Genomic DNA, 20158 nt, shown 5'->3' with positions numbered 1-20158 from the left:
AAAATTTGCTACTCAAAGGAACTTACACACTCATTTCATGACTAATATAAAAGCTTAGCTACACCGTAAATTATGGTTGCATCACAATTTGATAACTAGATTTATGTGATCATTTGCTTTAATGTTGCTTCAAATCAAACCCAAAATCTTTCTTATTGCAGTGTCAATATGTGAATTGTATGAGAAACTTCAATACGAGTTTTCTAAAATTCCAGACATTTATACAAACAATACACATTCTTACGTACAATTTCCAATTTTACAATCACGCCTCTTGTTTCATTCATCGCCACTTAGTACAGCGGGGTGAGTCTTTTAGTCTGCGGTATCCCAATCGAATGCCAAAAACTCACCGGCATTATAGAATGCTTGAGAAACCAAGAAGCGTTTGGGGCGAGTCTTTAACGGCATTGCATTGGACAGTCTGTTGAGGAAATGCCCACCCGCTTGCGAGGGTAGGCGTTCATAAACCACCGTTCTGTGTCTCCCATTTCGCTAGTTTGTCTCATACATGTGTATGTCTCGGCCTCTGGTTAAGATACGTTTACTCAAACAAAACAACGTTGTTTCCAAAATGTAGAGGCACGGTAGAGTCTACAGCTGCAATTTCTTGAAAGCTTGCCTGTACGACTCTAAATTTGGATTTTGGATTCATAAGTGGTCCACATTAAAATTAACGTCTTAAAAAAGCCAACACTTACTTCAGTCACTAATTAAACTAGAGATTGATAGTGTTGACTAGATTTCAGTTTTTATATTGGCACTGTGTGAAACAACAATTAAATTGATAACAGTGTTATCGATCCTAAACAAAAATTCTTGTGCATATCGCTCAAGCCTTGACCTGACACAACAACTGTGATGTTCTCTATGGGTTTTGTTATGTGCATGTATTTGGGTCCATAAATATCTGGCCGGTTCTGGAATGGAACCCGAGACCCCCGGCACACCTCGACCGCCGGTTATTTATTGTTATCTGCTAATGGGCTCGGTGAGGTTAGGGCCGCAGCGGTAGTTTCGATGACACGATGAATAGATCCATTTCAGAGCCATGATTAATAGCCGAGCCGCAGAGTTATACGGCAAGCTATTAGTGGCCCGGAAACTTCAAAATGCTTCTAAATTAAATTCCCCGATTCGAAGGGAAGTTACAGCTGTTTTGAGTCGTATATTCGAGGCAGTTACCGACCAATATCAGTTATATCTGTTTTTCTAAATTTGTCTCTCGACGAAAATGAATACTTCATATTGAAATTTGAGAGCAGACAGACAAGGTAATAATTCAAGTGGGCTGACATAGTAGCGCATACCTATTCAAATTCTTTTACAGGATTCCAAAATCAATTTGAGCTGATAAAATAGACATTCTTAATCAATCAAACCTTTCGAGAACTCCCGAAGAAGAATTCGAGGAAATCGTTATATAAGTTACGAACATAAATCAACGATGGGGATTTTTACAAGCAAAAACAGTAATATAACGACAGCTTCAGCGAGAAATAAGAGCTATTGTATTGACTCAGAATTCCAAAATCAATTTGAGCTGATAAAATAGACATTTTTAATCAATCAAACCTCCAGAGAATTCCCGAAGAAGAATTCGAGGAAAACCTAATATAAGTTATAAACTTAAAACAACGATGGGGATTTTTACAAGCAAAAACAATAATATTACAACAGCTCCAACGAGAAATAATAGCCATTTTACTGACTCCAGAAAGAATTATTATATTAATTTTATAACTAGGAAAATTAAATCCTTGGAAAAGATTTATTGTTGTAGACACGTGTTTCGGAGTTACGCCCGCTTAGTGTACAATAACTTCTAAAAAACAAAAAAGGAACTATGTACATTCATTATGAAAATTCAAACGTATGTATATTTCAGCGGTATAGTTTTAATTTTGATCACTATATTCTATTTATTGTTATGAAATGTTTTTCCAAATTTGGCTTTGTCTTGTTTGTTATATTTATATTTGGAATGTTTGAGAATCATTACTATAATTGAAATAGATATTAATTCTTCTATTGCGTTTGACTTTACTCTTTTTCCATACCTAAAGTTTCAATGTTTTTATCAAAAGGAGAAAAATTAAACGTAAAAGAACATTTACATATCTATTTAAATTATGTTCAACCTATCATAAATCTAACGTTATTGTTGTTATCTTATAACTATTGCAAAATCGTAATAGATAAACACCCATTAATTCGGTATTTCGCCAATTTTGTAAACTGTCTGGACGTGTTAAATTTTGTACCGTACCAAAAATCTATTATTAACTGCATATAGAAAATCAAATGCCATTATATTCAATAATTGGTACCACAAATGACTGTGTCGCTGTGAATATAGACGACTCATAGAGGAAGAAAGTGCAGAAAGTTGGTGAGAAAGAAATGGAGCCGAGTGAGTAATAATTTTTGGGCAATATTTTTTCGTTAAAAAGCGTGTAGTGCCCTCAGGATGGCATGAATGGGCCAGCACGATCCCGGCGAGAGCGGCCGAGAGGCAGAAGCTTCACACCTTGATTGACAGAGTGTGATGAACCTGGCCTGCTGGACAATTATCATCTAAATGGCTGCCATCAGGGCAGTCACACATACAACTACCGCACTCACGCACCAGTGGCCGACACATCAATTAATAAACACTCCTCGGCCAAGCCTTTCATGCTGCTACTGCTCACGATACGTCTTCGTGGTCTTGTCACAGTGAGAAGGTCGAGGGGCAGGAGCTTCACACCTTGATTGACAGAGTGTGATGAACCTGGGCTGCTGGACAATTATCATCTAAATGGCTGCCATCAGGGCAGTCACACATACACTACCGCACTCACGCACCAGTGGCCGACACATCAATTAATAAACACTCCTCGGCCAAGCCTTTCATGCTGCTACTGCTCACGATACGGCTTCGTGGTCTTGTCACAGTGAGAAGGTCGAGGGGCAGGAGCTTCACACCTTGATTGACAGAGTGTGATGAACCTGGGCTGCTGGACAATTATCATCTAAATGGCTGCCATCAGGGCAGTCACACATACAACTACCGCACTCACGCACCAGTGGCCGACACATCAATTAATAAACACTCCTCGGCCAAGCCTTTCATGCTGCTACTGCTCACGATACTGCTTCGTGGTCTTGTCACAGTGAGAAGGTCGAGGAGCAGGAGCTTCACACCTTGATTGACAGAGTGTGATGAACCTGGGCTGCTGGACAATTATCATCTAAATGGCTGCCATCAGGGCAGTCGCACATACACTACCGCACTCACGCACCAGTGGCCGACACATCAATTAATAAACACTCCTCGGCCAAGCCTTTCATGCTGCTACTGCTCACGATACGGCTTCGTGGTCTTGTCACAGTGAGAAGGTCGAGGGAGGCCGAGGGGCAGAAGCTTCACACCTTGATTGACAGAGTGTGATGAACCTGGGCTGCTGGACAATTATCATCTAAATGGCTGCCATCAGGGCAGTCACACATACAACTACCGCACTCACGCACCAGTGGCCGACACATCAATTAATAAACACTCCTCGGCCAAGCCTTTCATGCTGCTACTGCTCACGATACGGCTTCGTGGTCTTGTCACAGTGAGAAGGTCGAGGGGCAGGAGCTTCACACCTTGATTGACAGAGTGTGATGAACCTGGGCTGCTGGACAATTATCATCTAAATGGCTGCCATCAGGGCAGTCACACATACAACTACCGCACTCACGCACCAGTGGCCGACACATCAATTAATAAACACTCCTCGGCCAAGCCTTTCATGCTGCTACTGCTCACGATACTGCTTCGTGGTCTTGTCACAGTGAGAAGGTCGAGGGGCAGGAGCTTCACACCTTGATTGACAGAGTGTGATGAACCTGGGCTGCTGGACAATTATCATCTAAATGGCTGCCATCAGGGCAGTCACACATACACTACCGCACTCACGCACCAGTGGCCGACACATCAATTAATAAACACTCCTCGGCCAAGCCTTTCATGCTGCTACTGCTCACGATACTGCTTCGTGGTCTTGTCACAGTGAGAAGGTCGAGGGGCAGGAGCTTCACACCTTGATTGACAGAGTGTGATGAACCTGGGCTGCTGGACAATTATCATCTAAATGGCTGCCATCAGGGCAGTCACACATACACTACCGCACTCACGCACCAGTGGCCGACACATCAATTAATAAACACTCCTCGGCCAAGCCTTTCATGCTGCTACTGCTCACGATACGGCTTCGTGGTCTTGTCACAGTGAGAAGGTCGAGGGGCAGGAGCTTCACACCTTGATTGACAGAGTGTGATGAACCTGGGCTGCTGGACAATTATCATCTAAATGGCTGCCATCAGGGCAGTCACACATACACTACCGCACTCACGCACCAGTGGCCGACACATCAATTAATAAACACTCCTCGGCCAAGCCTTTCATGCTGCTACTGCTCACGATACGGCTTCGTGGTCTTGTCACAGTGAGAAGGTCGAGGGGCAGGAGCTTCACACCTTGATTGACAGAGTGTGATGAACCTGGGCTGCTGGACAATTATCATCTAAATGGCTGCCATCAGGGCAGTCACACATACACTACCGCACTCACGCACCAGTGGCCGACACATCAATTAATAAACACTCCTCGGCCAAGCCTTTCATGCTGCTACTGCTCACGATACGGCTTCGTGGTCTTGTCACAGTGAGAAGGTCGAGGGGCAGGAGCTTCACACCTTGATTGACAGAGTGTGATGAACCTGGGCTGCTGGACAATTATCATCTAAATGGCTGCCATCAGGGCAGTCACACATACAACTACCGCACTCACGCACCAGTGGCCGACACATCAATTAATAAACACTCCTCGGCCAAGCCTTTCATGCTGCTACTGCTCACGATACGGCTTCGTGGTCTTGTCACAGTGAGAAGGTCGAGGGGCAGGAGCTTCACACCTTGATTGACAGAGTGTGATGAACCTGGGCTGCTGGAACAATTATCATCTAAATGGCTGCCATCAGGGCAGTCACACATACAACTACCGCACTCACGCACCAGTGGCCGACACATCAATTAATAAACACTCCTCGGCCAAGCCTTTCATGCTGCTACTGCTCACGATACGGCTTCGTGGTCTTGTCACAGTGAGAAGGTCGAGGGGCAGGAGCTTCACACCTTGATTGACAGAGTGTGATGAACCTGGGCTGCTGGACAATTATCATCTAAATGGCTGCCATCAGGGCAGTCACACATACAACTACTGCACTCACGCACCAGTGGCCGACACATCAATTAATAAACACTCCTCGGCCCAAGCCTTTCATGCTGCTACTGCTCACGATACGGCTTCGTGGTCTTGTTCACAGTGAGAAGGTCGAGGGTGGCCTCTTGTCTTACGTCTCTTTTACTCTCTCTCTTGGTGTTATATTTTGTGAACACAGTGGTGTTCAATTACTATGATATCTGTATGTTCCTTACAAACAAATGTACATTACAAAATCACTATTACTTTACCTTATTGCACTCAGATTTGAAAATTCTTTTTCCTGGATACTTCTAGTATGGTGATTAAGAAATACATTCTGTGTAGAGTGGATGCAAATTTTTTGATGATAACCATAGAAATTACTTTAAAATTAAGTGGCTGACAGAAAAGTAATAATATTATTTCTTACATGTAGTAATGTAGAATGATGATAATATTATAATGTTGCCGCAAAGCTGTAGTACTCGAATGGGTTATACGTATATCCAAGGGTTTAACTTATCTCCACATCACTTCACATTGTTTTCCTAAACCTCTTCTTTGCGAACGAAGTCAAATATCGAGTACTTTTACGACTCAAGCATTTTAGTCGTAGAATTATGGCTGATGGCTCGTTTTAAAGATATAATTAATACATATCCAATATTTTTAAATCTGTTTGTAAATTATATAGGGTCTTTTTCGTTTTAAGGGCCAGCACCTTACAAACATACTCTACCTGACAGACAGTGCATTTAATCGTTTTTTTTTTTTTTGTTATTAGTTCTTAGGGCAGTAGTCCAGGTACTACTTCTAGTATAAACTCGTCTTATCTTATCAGTGATAAACGCGCGCCGCTTATCTTTTGCCTGTAATGAAAACCTGCGTAGTTCTGTGAGTTATACTTAGTTTTCTTGTTCAATAAAGCGTGGTGATGAGTTGATCTGGGCTTGGACTTTGCAAGCTCGAGTTAATTTTTTTTCTAAAAAGAGCAAGCTGCAACGGGCAAGCATTGCGTGATCTGAGTTTTGAATAGGCAAGCTAGGGTCTTTTGTGCTGGCCCTTAAACGAAAAAGACCCATTATATATACTTTTTTGAATATTTAAACGGTGAAGTACACAACATTTTGATGATGCGTTTGAAATATCTAATAAAATGAGACTCCTATAATTTCTACGATTGAAAAGAAGATCGTAACAGTGCATGAGGTTAAACAATGTTCTTAAGCGACATCAATCAAGATTAGTGCCTGTACAGCCTACTCTTAAGTATTTAGAGGATAATGCATTTCAATTATCAGTTCATCTTCTTCGATCAATGGAATGGTTTAGTCATAGCTGTTAGGTTTAAAAATGACTATTTTTAGTTTAAGTTAATATTATTTGAAACAGATTTAAGTCTGAGATCTTTTTTTACCTCTTTTAAAAAATACATCCCTGAATAAAACTATTTTATACATTTCACCACCATATTATTTTTGGGGTGCTATACAACAGACGTAATTGTGTCTTCCAATAACTGTTACATCATAGCAACATCACTATCACTTTCAGAATTTCACTTCTGATAATACTTTATTCTACATGTTACGTAGGATTATAGATATTTATATTTATACAAACGACATGTTTAATATTACAGTTGACATAACCCAGCTACAAACATTTGAGAATAAAATATTTTAATGTAACATTTTAATAGATGGACAAAAACTCAAGATAGTCTCAATACATCAATCTCTGAAATGTAGTGCAAACCTGAGAGGGGTTTCTTCAGTTGACCAGGCAGCAGACCCAAATTAATATACTACATTACAGTTAATACCACCTCAAGTCTAAAAAGCGATTTTTTGGATTCTTGTATTAATATATGTAATTGAGATAATACACCGTATAAGTAAGGTTTGTACCGACTTGTTTACCCGTTCCATATAGTTGGCTGAACAGTCGCATCGAAGGTTCTGAACAAGGTCTTTGGTATTAACGAAGTTATTCACATCTAAATGCATCTTATTAAATATACATGTAATATAATAGAATGTAACAATACTACATAATATAAACATGTAGCACTCAGAAATACAAGGTATGTATTATGAATATTTTCATATAAAATAATTTAGAATTACTAAAAAATAACTGCACAAAAGTGACAATCTACGGTCAAAACATTGCAATATTTAACATTTCATTCGCGAACGTACATATTTCAACATTTTGTAGCAATTTTTTTTTATTGTTTCCGAAATTTGATTTTCCGTATACTGTCCTTCGTATTTTTAATTCATTGAGAAATAATTTCTTTCGTGCTACACATAAAAATGGCGGTAAACTGTTACAAAAATTATATCATAGATAGAATACGAAATTAAATTGTCCTGTTATATACAACAGCCTGATGGAGTCAGTATGAAAACTATATTTGTTATGAATTTTTAAATTATACCTTGAAAAGATAAAAAAAATGCCTTATGTTTTACTATGGCCAGTTCTAGTATTATCTTCCTTAACAAATTATTGTTAACCAACTGATGGTTCGTATTTTAGAGAATTCCTTAATTCCAATTAAATAAAATACATGTCAAAAATAACGTTGAAAAGAATTGTTGGAAGTGTTTCAGATTATTTTTCTGACCTGCAATATTTTTGCTTGGTAAGCTTATTCCAAATATTAGATTTTGCTTTGTAAAAACTAATACGAAACTAGAAAATATTTCACCTTGTATATATTTTTGCTCGGTAACCTTATTCCAAATCTAAAATTTTGTTTTGTAAAAACTAATACGAAACTAGAAAATATTTCACCTTGTACACCTTTTTGCTCGGTAACCTTATTCCAAATATTAAATTTTGCTTTGTAAAAACTAATACTAAACTAGAAAATATATCACTTGTATATATTTTTGCTTGGTAAGCTTATTCCAAATATTAAATTTTGCTTTGTAAAAACTAATACTAAACTAGAAAATATATCACTTGTATATATTTTTGCTTGGTAAGCTTATTCCAAATATTAAATTTTGCTTTGTAAAAACTAATACTAAACTAGAAAATATATCACTTGTATATATTTTTGCTTGGTAAGCTTATTCCAAATATTAAATTTTGCTTTGTAAAAACTAATACTAAACTAGAAAATATATCACTTGTATATATTTTTGCTTGGTAAGCTTATTCCAAATATTAAATTTTGCTTTGTAAAAACTAATACTAAACTAGAAGAACATATCACCTTGTGTATCTAACTGTACCTGCTAGTTACTCCCTTGGAATAAAAATGAAGCCATAAGTTAAGAAAACTTATTTATGCCAGTCCATAAGTCAATAACACTCGTTCTTTGATCGAATCTCTCAATCGACCAGCCCATTAAACAACCTGGCCTTGGGAAGTAGAAATTTAAATAACGGTCTCAGCAAAGCAATAAAACAAAATGGCGGCATCATAAATGGCGAATGGCGCTGGGTTCGTCTGTCTGCCGTGACCTTGTCTCAGACAATTCACTGTACAGTATCTGAGCACATGGGGCAGTATTCGCACATTTGACTTCTACATCTGTTATTACATATCGATGTGGAAGTTGGGATTATTTTTACTTTTGTCAGTGGTTGGAGATATTTGGTTTTTCCAGCAACAAAATATTGCGAAGCAGTAAGGACCGAGTGAGAAGCAGGTAAGGAATAGGATGGGGTGGATGCAAAATATAGGCCTCAATTTTGAATCAATTTTCACACTTCGAAAGAGATCAAAATACATTATTAACCCAGCCTAACACCTTGATGGTTTCTAAACTTCATATGGGTGAATTTAAAACTCCTATAGGCTTCTACACCATTGTTCCCAACGGTATTGATCTTAGGCCAATATGAGAACATAACTTATTGTAGAACTTGGCCATTGACTTCCGAAAAATCACAATTTATTTCCTGAGAATTAACTAAGCTTAACCTGCGAAAGTAGGGAAACATTTCATTTCTGTCTGGAAGTATATCAGCATCCAGTACTTATAGTATCATATAGCATTTTCAAAATCTCAAAATGATAGTTACTAACCGATTTCGTAACGGTTTACAAAAATATTGATTACGCATTTAGTTATTAATTTGGAAATTTCAATTTTCTACTGTAATTATTTTTTTATAACGAGGATTTAAAGTGAAGAAAGCTTAAATTTTTTATCAGAAAACTTTTTTCAATATTTTTGGTTATCACTACAACAAAACACACACACACACACACACACACACACACACACACACACACACACACACACACACACACACACAAATATGTTTATTTCACTCTAATACGTGGGTGAATACTACCCAAGTAGTAAAAAAAATTGTTTGCGAGGTAATATAGGTGTATATTTAAATGTGGTAGACGTTTGTTTAGCGTGTGAGAGAGGTCAGGACTCGGCTCCGTCAGGGATCTTCTTTAGAAAAACAAACTATAAATATGACAATCAGTTACTTCTTTTTTTATAACAACGGCCAGAATCAACTCAAAATTTTAATTGTCATAAACGTCATTAAATATTTGTCTTAAAAATCGAACAACCCTAACGAAAATAGTGGTAACTAAAATATATTAAATTTAAGTAAAATGAATAGTAAAGCCATCAGGGTTTTTACTATGGATTATTAGGACAGTAATATTCATAATTTTTATTTTAACTCGATCCTAAATTATTTATATAAATGGACTAAAAGTACATGAAGGAATAAGTATTACTTTTTTATGTTTTGCGTGTATTTATAGTCTGTTAATATCATCCAATCTTTCTTTTTTTAATATTACACTCAATGTATACCCAATTTGTTTTAACGGTTCAACTAATTATAGTCAATTAGTAACTCTCACTACAATGAATGCGTAAATAAATGAACAAAATAGTGTGAATCACATATTTATAGAATTAAAAACTATCAAATGTTTATTTCCTCAAAGTTAAAACAGAAATTATAGATAACACAGGACGGATTCATTTTAATCATATTTGCATATATTTCTAATTGAAAAAATACCTTTATAGAGTTTTTATCCTTAAAATAAAAATTGTTTTACCAATATAAACCTATTTACAAAAAAATCCTTAAAACTTACAGTATGTGTTCAATATTGTTTAAAACATCGTATATTTACGTATATACTGAACTGCGTACAAATTTTGTTACGGGATGAATATTAATGATTATTTCGATACAAAGAAAATTGAATCCAGTCACCGACAATGTGAAAAACACATTATGTCTAACACGTTCACGACGACGTGTACCCGATCTGGTACACGCAATCTTTCTTAACTGCCGTCGTATACCCGACCTAGTAGGCTACATAAAGCGTGGTGTGCACCCGATGGGGTACACGTCGCTATGCATTTCCTTATTACGTTTTTATAGTTTGCGTGTCTCAATAGTTTATTAAATTTGATCCCACGCTTAAATACATGGCTCATTCTATCGCGTGCCCTTTAGGGCGCTCAATTGCGTAATTTTTTTAGGTAAATTAATGTTTTAGGTACCTCTTGGCGCACATGGAGAAATATTGAAAAAAATATGTTTGAATAATTTTCTTTGTCCAAAAAACGTAAAAAACCGATTACGGTCTTTTGCCATTATTATTGACAAATTCAACGGCAAATAAAATGTCTGGAAAGCAGGCCATTGTCATGAATTTATTTTTAAAGGGTAAGGATTTTTACCAAATTTTAAAAATTTATCAAAATTTAAGGTGACTGATAAAAATTTATAAAAAATGATAAAAATCGTCTCCTAAATAGTCAGATCTCGGATACGTTCTAGTTCACCCACTACATCCTACAGCAAAATTCTGTATCGGCCAATGATCATCCAATCTCTACAGCACACGCTAATAAAGGATTCCAGTTTCGAGTTTACCGAGCGGACGCACATTTCCTGCCGGTGACATCGCGTTCACCGCCGCCAGGATGCCCCGCTCCGCGGCAAGCCCAGCCCACCATTCTGTACCGATCATGCATATTCAACGGCTCTCTGGACCTCGTCAAGCCCTCTAAATCTTACAGCCTGTTCATTACATTCTGATTATGATTTATTTCCGTAATAAAGTGATTTGTGTTTCCATTCATGTGGGTTATTAGAGTCGGAGAAACGTCGTCTGATCGATGCCTTCTAATTATACCGCAATCAGAATCGGTGGAAACACTATGGTAGAATTCGTTATTAGTGATTTCCTTTAGGAAAATAGAGCTAGCTATTGCAGCCGCCCGCCTACAGGGTACCTGCAGGGTCAAATGTACTTACCTACAATATGTTCGGTCTTTTAAAGCCTTTTTAATATTTTAAAAACATGTTTGTGTGATGAAAGACATTAAAAAAGTGTTCTCTCATCTCTTAATTCCATTTATTTATTTAAATTGATTTTCCTTTACTTTTTATACATTACTTTATCGTTATTAGTATCTAGTAATTTGTGTGATTCTTTTTGAGAGTTCCAAAAATATAGAGTCGTTTTTATTTTAGCTTTAAATACTTATTTTCGCTATCTAATACTATATAGATATCTCTTTTAGTTCAAAATTACTTATTGATTTTACTATTTCGATGCTTTTTATTTGGTGTATTTATCCATTAATTTCATTATTGCACTGACTAAAATGTTGTTTGTATCTAATAATGTGAGTGATTCTTTTTGTGATTCGTATAGATATTGAGTTGTTTTTATTTTAGCAATAAATAATTATTTTCACTATCTACTGTAATTCTGTATAATTTTTTTTTACATTCATATTATTCATTAATGTACTACTTTTAATGCATTTATTTGGTATTAATATGTATTTAACCATAAGTTTCATTATTGCTGTTAGTAAAATTTTGCTTGCATCTAATAATTTATGTGATTTTTACAAATATAGAGGTGTTTTTATTTTAGCTTTAAATACTTATTTTACTCTCTAATACTGTATAATTATGCTTTTATTTGTTATTATTATGTATTTACCGATTAATTTAATTATTGTTGTTAATAAAATGTTGCTTGTTTTTAATAGTTTGTGTGATTCTTTTGGCTTTTATATAACTGTAGAGTCATTGTATTTTAGCTCTAAACAATTATTTTCTCTACCTCATACTGTGTAGTTATTTATTTCTTTTGTGTTAAAATTATTAATTACGTTACTATTTTTAATACTTTATTTGGTATTGTTATGTATTTAGCCGTTAGTTTCAATATTGCTGTTTGTTACAATACTATTATTAGTACCGTTATTAAATTATTTAAAGATTATTGGATAGTTTTTTGGTTTGGTTTAATATTTTACGAAACATTTTTTGTTGAATAGTATGTTGATTATGGCTACTCGAGCTTGTTATTACGGTTATTTACTGTTATTACAAAATTTAGAAGCTGTGTGTTAAGTACACCCTAATCTATTTATCCTATGTTTGATTTATTATTGAATTAAACACAATTTTGACTGGTTATTTGGCACCGTGATATTTTAAGTAGACCTTGTTTTCCAATACTGATTCTTTAATAACGAGTAGAAGATGAAAATAAAAGTAACGTTGCATTATGTCATTTTAAAGCCCACACAATGAGCAAGTTTTTTGTGGTATTGGCCTCTCTTCAGAATTAACTTCATTTAATTCCTCGGGTCTAATATCTTTTTCATGTTTTTGCCGAAAACTTAAGAATTTGATTTATTAGCAATTTGTTTGTATCAAACTTATTTTCAAGACAGTTTTTCTCCATTATTCCCATGTAACATTTTGAGTAGATTTCAAAAATGGATTCAGAATTAAAAATACATTAAAAATAATGGAGGAAATTGAGTTTTATTGAAGCAGAACATGATTTTTTTAACAAAATAGCGAAATTGGTCGTAGTTAAAAGATAGATGGGATAGGGATTTTTTATTTTCATATTTTGGTCTATAATACTGAGTAGTATCACCCAAAAAAATTTTCGACACTAACTTAAATTCACCCTGTATATAAATATATATAAATGTATATATATATATATATATATATTATATATATATTATTATATATATATATATATATATATATATATATATATATATATATACATTTATTTTATCTCAGCATACTTGCTGAGGTAAAATATATTTTAACTGATTCTTCACGAATTTACCATAACTTCGTTTATGAATTTTCTTTGGATAAGCTGGTGAAGTCCGTTTAGAGATTGGTTTTTGGGGAAAGTTTTATTTTAAAATACTTCATTTTTGGGCACATCATTTTAATACAATAAAAAAAACCTGGAAACAACATATTTGGCTTTAGGTTTAGCTGGAGGGTTAGCGAGGAGCTAAATAAATGTAGTTTGGATATGTCTGTCGGCACGATATCACAACAATGAACTGAACTATAACCTTACTGTTATGAACCTCCATTTCTATAGGCAGCATCGAGTTCACTTTGCTGAACGCTGGTGAAAATTTTCAAACTGCTCTCATAAGTAACCATGATGGCAACGAGAAAATAGCAGAATGAATAAAATTCAAATCAGCTGAGTGCAATTATTTGACATTTTAACATCTGACATTGTAACATGTAGCTATAGACGATATATTATGCATTCGACCTCAGCGAGGCCTGTTACGCGACATATGGTGTAGTGTACTTGTACAAGTACTCGCACCTTGTACTTAACAAGCATTGGACTGAAATATTTACTTACTTCCTGTAACTACAATACTTTTTTCTAAAATATCTATTTTAATCTACCTTTTTAATTACATTGATCACAGGAAAAACGCCCCATATGTGTGTTTGTAAAATGTAAAACAACACCGGCTAGTTGACATTGTCGTGCAAACAGCGGAAATAATGATCTATCACTAGTGATTTAATGTAACAGAAGTGTTGACTTTAAAACTTCATGAGAAACTTGTATAGTCAGAATACACATTAAAGCCTCACTCATTTTGCACATCCTTTCCAGATTAGTTAAATACCGCATTGTGATAAGTAAAAAATGGACAGTTTCAATCCCGAAATGCAGTTCAAAGGCATTGACTTTAGCATTTCATTTACCGTTTTGGAGCGATCCAGCTAGTCACTCTGTAACTGGAAAATGTCCCATCCTTCAATTCGTTCAATTCAATTTTGATGTAATAAAAATGAATATACAGTTTTTCTCCATCCGTCGTAGAAGAACCATGTTCTTAAGTGTGGTTGATACTACTTTATAATTACCTTATGGGATGCTCATTTAAGGATATTTGGGGACTCAAAGAAAATATGGTTTGGAAGATTCTGATCCTGTAAATGAAGCTTTAGAGAGCGACAAAACAAATACAAGAACTATGGAGAGGTGATAAAATCTACAAGCACTTAGACGAGACCCAGTGTTCTTAAGCGCACTCTAAATCGTTAGCTGAGGATCATTAAGGATTTTTAAGGTTATCTGAAGAAGGTGGATTTAAGGTAGGATGACGTTCAGCATAAGGCCTCAGGTACGTCGATATACGCTTTGTTGTTGCCATCAACATTATGTAGTATAAATTTATCTTTTTATCCTAACTTCCTGGAAAAAATGTATTTTACCATACACATTATACAGAACAAGATAAAAATGGTTGCATAAGAATAGTGCTTACGGGTGGTTACAAGAAAATGGTGGTTATACAAGAATGGTGCTTACAAGATAACGGTGGTTACTAGATAACAGTGGTTACTAGAAAACGGTGGCTACTAGATAACGGTAGTTACTAGATAACGGTGGTTACTAGATACGGTGGTTATTAGATAACGGTGATTACTAGATAACGGTGGTTACTAGATAACGGTAGTTACTAGATAACGGTGGTTACTAGATAACGGTGGTTACTAGATAACGGTGGTTACTAGATAACGGTGGTTACTAGATAACGGTGGTTACATGAAAACGGTGATTAATCGGGAACGGTGGTTACTGATTAGGTACCAGTACAGTGGTTCTTTATGTCATTAAGTGTGGAATATGTCAACTGATATAAACAGGCTCTCACAGATTTTCTTTTTTTGTTATGTTAGCTGATTATACGGACGTCCGTTACAATAAAATACATATGATTTTATATTGCTTAACTTATCTTGATCCCCACGAATGCCTGACTCGTTAAGTGTATAACCAAATAAAATCAACATATGTGTAATAACAACGTTTTTGATTTGACGTCGGTTCGAATATAAAGACAGACAGGCAAGACATCGTTCATAGTTAGAGATAATGAACCACCCGGTCATGACCTAGAATATCTTCAGTACCTGATGGCCATGGAAGAATCCGTCTTCTCCTCGTTGTTTTGATGCGGCCTTCTCGAGTGTAGAGGGTAACAAATCAGCATTTCTCCGGTGTTGACATGCTCATGATGCTGTCACCACTTAATATTGGGACAGAAAGGATTTAGACAGCCGGCCTGTGTCTCACACGCGCACACACAAGCCTGGGCTTTACACGGATTAATAACTCCTAAACCTGTCCAGCGCCGGTCGCTCGCTCCAGCCGCGGGGCTTCAGCAGCTGTGATGCTCTTCTCTCGCATCCTTAACTTATTGTTTTTCGACTTCACAGAGGATACCCTCTTCATTTTTTTACCACTGAACCTGTAATTTCTAAGAAATTCCAAATTAGGAAAGGACAAAGACTGTGTTAGATGCATCAAACATGGTTATAGTAATATTCTCCGGTTTTGCTCACATTCAGACTTACGCTTAAAAGACAACTCTTTTCAGAGAACGTCCTTGTTTAAATTCTTTCCCTCAACAGAACCTCACTTTCGAGTTCCATTATGTTACATATCTCTCAATGCGAGGACGCTGGGTGTTAGTCAAACCAGGGTCTCCTCAGGATATTTCAAGAACGGATTTTGCATTAAAATTCACAAGATCGAGACGCAATATCAGTCTATAAGCGTTTGTGAATCCTATTACTCTAATATTGAGCTATAACCTTGAAATGTTGATGATACAAATTCTACAAATGCAAAATCAGGTTCGATTATGGTGCATATTCCTCCATGGGTATGGCTTAACGTTCTGTTCTTTTAGGAAAAGAAGCTTATAAATTGCACCTAGACCTATAAGGACCTTTGCGCTGCTTCTGGAGTGACGGGATATTCAGGATAGGTAAGGTTGGGGATAGGGGCCGCCTCCTATCGAGATCCACGAGGAAGGATTAAGGGCACTAACCTCAAAGTCATGTCCTCTCGAAAGAAGGGGAGGCCAGCTCTGAACCAGCCCCTCCAGTCAAAGCAGGAAGGGGGTGGCACAACCTTGTTGAGGCTAGCAAAAACCTCTGATAGTTAGGGAACGAATCCCACCAACTCCAACAGTCATCTCCCTCAGTAGACTAGACCTATTGAATTATCCCTTGCGCCCCAGAATCTCGACATTTGTGGTTAATGATGTGCCGCTCCTGGACATCCATCAGGTTGTCCAGATTTAAGTGACACATCTGTTTTTGCTGTGCCCAGTGATAGGTTCAACTGGAAGGTATAAACCAGCCAGAAATGATCCCTGCTGGGTTTGGCTTAACGTTGGTGAAGTCTATTGCTGAGGGGTGTATATCGAGATCGAATTATGTCATGAGCTTGAATGAAATGTTGGCATCTATGTAGGCAAGATCTATGTCCCCATGGGGGATGTTCCCGATAAGGGTCCGCCCTTCGTGTTCGAACAGTGAAGGGTCCGGAGGGACAGCGGTCCTCCTGGCTCGATTACTAGATAGGTCAAGGTCACTTTTCTGAAATGGGATTAACCCTGCCCCACCAAGATGTCGTTGAGATAACGGACATGCCTCGAAACCTAGCGATGCCTCTTGCGCTACATGCTCCTGGCATTATGGTCTAGCGTAGGCCTACTCCTACCTTGTTGTTTACATAAATATAAATCAAAACTACATGGATCAGTCAACAACTAAAAGTCAAATCACGAGAATAAACTTCAAGGGTCCAAATCTTGAACATTTAAATTAAAAACAGTAGCGTTTTCTACTTGATTTCGGAACTAACTAAAATATAACTAACGTTTTCAAGAATGAATACTGAAATGAACTGAATACAAAATAACCAGCAGATAGTAAATAGTGGACGTAAATGAAAATTGTTGTGGGCATGTAGGAACTAACGTGTTTCTTTAATATTCAACTATCATTATTTATTAACAAATAAGCTTTCTATCAATATATTCCAAAGTTAGTTAATTTTGCTGTCAATTTTTAATTATATAATTAAATAAATATTTATAAATAGACTACAATAATTGATTTGTAACTATTCATCTTTTTAGGTCATCGGCTTCTCTAAAAATTTGTTGCTTTTAAAAGTAATTTTAAAATTTAATGCGTAAATGTAAAAAAAAATCCAAGATACAGGAGCAAAATGTGACTATAAACATAGAATATCAAAATAAGGTAAGTATTTTTTTTAAATTTGATAAGAAATAAACAAGAGAGTACATATTCAATGTTTGTATATATGGCTTACAAGAAAATAATTCAGTGTTAATAAGTAATCATCAACAAATGTTAAATTTGGTAAATTATTAAAAAAGATCGTTCCAATCACGATGCCCTGTGGAACCCCGAAGATTAGAATTGTATACAGTGGCGTATCCAACGTGGAATTATAGGGGTTATAGTACTCCCAGATCTTGTTTGGGGCTCCAAAATGTAATGAAAGACTGGAAGAAATGTCTTACATGCTATAGTAGCCAGTTATATATAGTTTTTGCATGAAATACGTCACATTTATGTTTTATAAAAGCTTTAATTGTCAATATGCACACACTTCCAGTACACCCTGGCTACGCCACTGGTTGTATGTGAAATTGATACAACGTATGAAGTATTCTGGACATACAGTAGTACATTGTGTTTATACAACCCGAGAGAGACAGGGAAAGAGAGATAGGGAGAGAGGGGGAGGGAGAGAGGAGGGAGAGAGAGAGGAGAGAGAAGGGAGAGGGAGGGAGGGGAGAGAGGGAGAGAGAGAAAGGGGGGGAGAGAGCGCTTTATTTTATGCACTAAAGAGTCATTCAAAGTCAATACACTTTGTCGTGCAATAAACGTATAAAAAAGTACGTATACAAGTCACTTTTACAAAATGGTATATTAATTTCTTTCCCACATTCACCCATTGCATAATTTCTTTTCGTTTATTTTGCTAGCAAGACAATCTGTTTGATAATATGACAATTTAAGAATATATTAGATTCGTGCCTTAAAATTGTATAGTACTTAAATTCTTTTCTTATCATTATATGTATGGAATAAATTCACTACGACCGTCCTGAAAAATAGAAAAACAGCGCTAAAATTTCTACTCCATTATTCAACTGTAGGGAAAATCAACCTCCCTATTAAACCTAATTGTTGGGAGGGCGATGGCCTAGCGTACTAAGAACTTGGACTTGGTCTGAGATAAACATTGAGTAATTCCAAATTCTGTCTTTAACCGAAGCGCTGTTTATCAGTACTATGGATCTTGTTCTGTATCGACTCTCTCCTTTATTCTGTTTGATAAGATAAGACAAGACAGGCTAGTGGTCCATGAGATAGATGGAGAGGGAGGGATGGAGAGAGAAAGAGAGGAAGGGAGAGGGATACAGAGAGGGAGAGAGAGGGATACAGAGGGGGAGAGAGGGAGGGAGGGAGAGGGAGGGATGGAAGGAGAGGGAGGGATGGAAGGAGAGAGGGAGAGAGAGAGAGAGAGAGAGAGAGAGAGAGAGAGAGAGAGAGAATCACTAGATTCAAAGTCGTTTCATTTAAATTTAATAGACTTTGCCATGTAGTACATTGTATTTGTACAACCCGAAGATTCCCAGATGACCAGAGGTCTGGCGGACCGAGCCGCGGCGGAGACAAGGCCCATGTAGCGGTACGTGCGGCCGGCAGGGTGCGGCGAGCGGCGAGTTGCCCTACCCACCTATACCTGATGCCATTTTTGGACAAGCCGGCTTTTAAATACGCGCTCAATGTTATTTATACTATCCACAAACTAGTAATAAATTAAACAGGCGCAAACGTTACAAATGGCCGACTTCCTTCGGCCGATTCGGTGATAGAACCTCTTATTCTTCTTTGGCTACGACATCCCTCACTCGGCAGATGGTGATTGGAATCCTTTTCCCTCAGGAACTCGAAGACCGTGTTACGTTATTTAGATGTCTAAGTTGACTGGCGTTTCACAGAGGGCATGGACTGTTGAAAGAACAGTCAAAATTATTTGATTCAAGAAGTCGGTAGTATAAAGTTTGTTTCTGACGATTGAACGATTGTGAAGGAAACAGTATTTTTCCAGACATTTGCCATCGTTCAGTGATACAAAAAATCACTAACACTAAGTTACGAGATCTGCAACCTGAAGAAGAGATAAGATTGTAGATCTCGAAACGTAGTGTTACTGATTTTGTATCACTAAACGATGGCAAATGTCCGAAAAATCCTGTTTTCTTTGATAGTTTACATGTTTACATGCTTTCGGCTGTGGAAATGGCAAATATGTATGCAAGTATTAAAGTATAAATACTTATTTCAAATCCTTAGATGCAATTACTTACCTCTTCATGTCCTAAATTAGTTTCTATTGTTCGTTAATCGATAAATCTGTTCCATGAAACAATAAGATAAACATAGTAATAAGTGTATAACATCTTAAGTTGCCACCAGCAACAGTTTCATGCACCTGTGAATAACATTTAAGACTTTCCCCCAAATTTTCGTGAACCAATCCTCTGAGGCTGTGAGAGTTTTGGGTAGTAGTACATACAAGTAGTGCATTAGTTGCTATTTTTATTTAAACACAGCCTAAATTTCAGAGGGTACTCCCGTCAAGATTTCTACTGACCTTCAAACACTTTTGTTACTATATTTTTACAGATCTTGAGTCCTTGTATAGCCAAGGGAGGTAACTCAGTACTATATTTAAAGATT

At 36.6% G+C, this 20158-nt stretch overlaps 1 protein-coding gene across 1 annotated transcript in view; it reads right to left on the bottom strand.

Moving 5' to 3' along the window:
* The window catches only part of LOC124353117 (early growth response protein 1-B), a 310807-nt gene that overhangs the window by 184834 nt on the left and 105815 nt on the right, over positions 1 to 20158 (bottom strand). The window lies entirely within an intron of this gene.

This window comes from Homalodisca vitripennis, chromosome 1 (genome assembly GCF_021130785.1).
Source record: "Homalodisca vitripennis isolate AUS2020 chromosome 1, UT_GWSS_2.1, whole genome shotgun sequence".
In the NCBI taxonomy this organism is placed as follows: Eukaryota; Metazoa; Arthropoda; class Insecta; order Hemiptera; family Cicadellidae; genus Homalodisca; species Homalodisca vitripennis.
This window is presented reverse-complemented; position numbering and strand designations above follow the sequence as displayed.